Source organism: Oryx dammah, unplaced genomic scaffold (genome assembly GCF_014754425.2).
Source record: "Oryx dammah isolate SB20612 unplaced genomic scaffold, SCBI_Odam_1.1 HiC_scaffold_20, whole genome shotgun sequence".
NCBI classification, from domain to species: domain Eukaryota; kingdom Metazoa; phylum Chordata; class Mammalia; order Artiodactyla; family Bovidae; genus Oryx; species Oryx dammah.
This window is the reverse complement of record NW_024070204.1, coordinates 63,170,007-63,174,109: the sequence shown is the minus strand read 5'-3', so window position 1 is coordinate 63,174,109 and position 4,103 is coordinate 63,170,007. Positions and strand designations below refer to the sequence as shown.

At 44.7% G+C, this 4,103-nt stretch overlaps 1 pseudogene; it reads right to left on the bottom strand.

Annotated features, from left to right (window-relative positions):
* Positions 1-835: 835 nt before the first annotated feature.
* LOC120879644 lies at positions 836-1,207 on the bottom strand (annotated as a pseudogene).
* Positions 1,208-4,103: the final 2,896 nt, after the last annotated feature.

Below are 4,103 nucleotides of genomic sequence, written 5' to 3'. Positions count from 1 at the left end.
CAAGCTGGTGGGTGTTAAATCAGCTGCCTGGGTCATACTTAGGTCCTTGGGGTTCCCAGGGACTGAAGATTCTGCACAAGACTGGCTTAGGTACATCCACTGCCAGTCACTTCCTATAATCAAAACTTCCCATAAATGTCAATATGCTTATATTGATGTATGAACATGAGACACACACATGTATACACACATTATATAAGTTTCATTATAAAGACATTTTAATAAAGTTAACTATATGCATAAACACATATTGTCTCCAATTAAGTTTTTGCCCTAAAATAGGCTTAGTTACCAAATAATAGAAAGCAGCCATGATTTTCATTGCTGCTAAAAACGACTTTCCATGATCCTGACTGGAGGAGATTTTTTGCAGCTCACAGGTGCCGGAGGTCAGATTTTCTACATCACCCGATGCCAGCGTCACACACACTTATAATTCTTCTGTCAGACAAATAGTCTGGACCTGGGGAGGATTATTCCAATTTGGGGCCATTCAGAGGAGATGGAGAGAGGAATCCCCAAGGGAGGAAGCCCTGGAAGCGTTCTCCTGCTTTGAGGGGCCCCGAGTTGGCTCCCCACTGCGTCCCTGAGTCACAAGCTTCCCACAGCCTCAAGGGCTCATTTTGGAGACCACGAGGGCTCTGAAGCTTGGCTGCCTGAAGAAAGGGGTTTATGCTCAGGGAGTCCCCAGGTGCCTGCCACCCGGGAGAAAGTTGAGGCTGCTCTTGGGTGGGCTTCCCTGCAACCTGGGCTCTGCCCACTGAGTAGGACTGGAAAGCCAGTGGGCCAATGGCCATCCCACAGGGTAAGTTTGTCATCATTTATTTTTTTTTAAACCAGTCATTGTTTATTGGATGTTAATTCTCCATTAGGATATGAAAGGATTCAGGGCTGCGGGGCAAAGGTGATGGTCAGGAATGCAGAGTGCGCCCTCTTCAGTGGTACTTGCGTGGCCGCTGGTGTTTGAGCTCCTTGTAAGAATGGCGGTAGTTGAAAACCGCTTAGGCCAACCAGCACCAGCGAGAGCCCGGCGGTGCGCCCTCTCTTCACGTTCACGTACTTGTTGTAATACCGGTAGTAACCTCTTTGAAATGCTCCACGGTGCCTGAAGGGGTGAAATCGCGCATCAGTATCCAGCTGGGCAGCTCCCCTAGTTCGACTTCCAGGAGCTTCTCCTCCTTCCGAGGTACGACTGACACCATTTTGGAGTCCTCTGTCATCATTTTTAAACCTGAAAGTTGGCCAAGTTCCTTACCACACACAGACCCAGATCCAACCCTTGGATTTTGTTCCAAAATTATTTTAAAAGTAAAAAAAATTTAAATTGAGGAGTTTTGTTTCTACCACCTCAGGCACTTGCCAAAACACTCTCCAAGAATTTTTTCAGTCATTTTCATTATACATTTGCAGAAAGCTTTTAATAGATCCAAAATACATCTGCACATCGCCTCCTTGGCTTCACGTAGGAGTCCCTCAGAGCTGGGAGGACGGGTGAGTGTATCCATCAGACAGTCAAGGAAACTGACACCCAGAGAAGTGCAAGACGCACACAGCTAGTAAACAGTAAAGGAACCAGGCCTCCTGCAGGAGCCAGCGTGTGTGTATGTTCACAGTAGAAATGCACTGAGGACTGTCCCTTGGCACACCGAGGGACCAAAAGCACCCACAACTATCTTATGAGGTCTGCTATTAACTGTTTTATTTGAAAGAGAAGAAGTTGACTGTGAATAACTTTCTATCTATATTTTCTAAAGGAAAGAGAGAGAGGGGGTGTAGAAAAAGGAAGATGATCAGGACTAAATTATATACTGATGTCAGAGCCTTTTCTCTCAACAGGTGAAAGGCACCCACTCCAGTGTTCTTGCCTGGAAAATCCCAGGGACGGGGGAGCCTGCTGGGCTGCCCGTCTATGGGGTCACAGAGAGTCGGACACAACTGAAGTCACTTAGCAGCAGCAGCAGCAGGCAATAAGCACAGCTTCTGTGAGGCTGTACTGGCAGCTGTCACCTCTTTTGTGCAATAGTGACATTTCATCAACATTTTGTATCTATTGGGGTTTAATAAATCAAGTCATATTTTTAAAACCAGAGTCATTGTTTAAACTACTATGTTGTATGCAAATATACCCTGTTTCAACAATTTTAAAGTACATTATTTTTCCCCCCTTATTTTTACCTCTAAAATTAGCATCATCTGGGAGAACAGGATGCAGTCAATGTGTCATACAACAATGTCCGCCAGGTGGCAGTCACGATGTAAAGAAAGACAGTGAAGTCACTCAGTCCTGTCGGACTCTTTGCGACCCCATGGACTGCAGCCCGCCAGGCTCCTCCGTCCATGGGATTTTCCAGGCAAGAGTACTGGATTGGGTTGCCATTTCCTTCTCCATGATGTCATGATGTAGTTTCAAGAAATTTTCCATTGACTGCATTCCAGCAGGATGGAGAAACCATCAATCTCAAAAGCACCTTAGGTTAGATTTGATGAAATGGGTAATGCCTTCTTTGAAGCAAGATACAACTACAAGCGTTCATTTAAAATAATACCACTTGTTGTTTAGTCGCTAAATTATGTCTGACTGTTCTTCGACCCCATGGACTGTAGCCCGCCAGGCTGCTCTGTCCATGAGATTTTCCAGGCAAGAATACTAGAGTGGGTTGCCATTTCCTTCTCCAGGGATCTTCCCAACCCAGGGATCATACCTGCATCTCCTGCATCGGCAGGTGGATTCTTTACCACTGAGCCACAGCGAAGCCCTAAATAATACTAAGAACTAGATTATATTCTCAAAGTAGCTTTGGAATTCACCAATAAAGTGAACTTGTGAAACCCGAGGCACTCCGCCTTCCAGCCCAGTAAAGGCAGAGCCCTGGGTCTCACTGCTCCACTGCTCCACACCCAACCCCACTGTGTGACCCCAGGTGTACTCCGTACCCTCCAGGACTTCTGAATCATAACTCTCATCTTTTCAAAGCTCCCTAATGCAATCAGTTGTTGCTGAGGTACAATTTGCAACTATAATAGGAACCCAAGGGCAGGGCCATTCCACAACCAACAACATTGGTTGGGGAAATGTCTATGGGGGTCTCACAAGAAGTAGGAGCTGCCAGGGTAAGCACCCCCAGACATTTTTCACTGAGAACATCACTATCCATAGGCTGAGACCAGACACAAAACAACTGTGTTCTCCTAAATAGCTCACACGATTATTTCGTGACCTTTAATAGTTGGCAGCTTACACAGAACATTTCAAGTACACATTTTACACTAGGCAGATAATTATTTCCTTCTTCTCCACTCCAGCCTCCTATGAATCTGTCCTCACTATACATTTCATAAGCACACCAATCAGTATGATTAAAATGTCCCTAAAAAGGCAGCCAACTTTCAAAGAAGCCAATAAGACATGACCCATTTCATCAAAAGAAAGAAAGAAAAAAGTTGGTTCGAAAACAGCTGAAATGTCAACATGGTTTGAAAGAAACCAAACAGTAATACAGATATAAAGATGCTATGCTTGTAATTAGCTTGATTAACAAAATAACAAAATAATAAAGCCAATTAGAAAAATATTAATAAAACATTCTGGTGATGAAAGCTTATCTCTGATGAATTGGAAAAGCAAAGAAAAATAATCTAAAGCTATTCCCTAGTTTAGAAAGATTTTGTTTATCCTTCTTTGTTAGAGTTGGAGCCAACCATTCTGATGGTTTGGATTAGCTGTTAATATTTCCAGCCATTTGTGAGTATTCACATCAACAGTACATTTCTGGGAACAGATGACATCACCATGGATGGCAGGCTGTGGAACGACGCTTCTCCACACCTAAGTCACAAGTCTTCCTCTCCTTTCACCACCTTGATCAGTGGCCTTTCGTGAAAATTGGGCAAAGGCAAGTTAGTGACCCTGGGATACCAACACGGCCATGCCTGCGTGATGGCTATCAGACCTCCTCCATCCCCAGGGTTTCCGTGTGGTAGGCTGCCCACCAAGAATCCAGGCTTGCAGCCAGTTGACCCTCCCTGTTGTGCATCTTAATCACTTGTTTTTTTTTAACATTATGGAAGGTGAGGCAGCGAAACAGTGACGGAGAGGGGCAGTC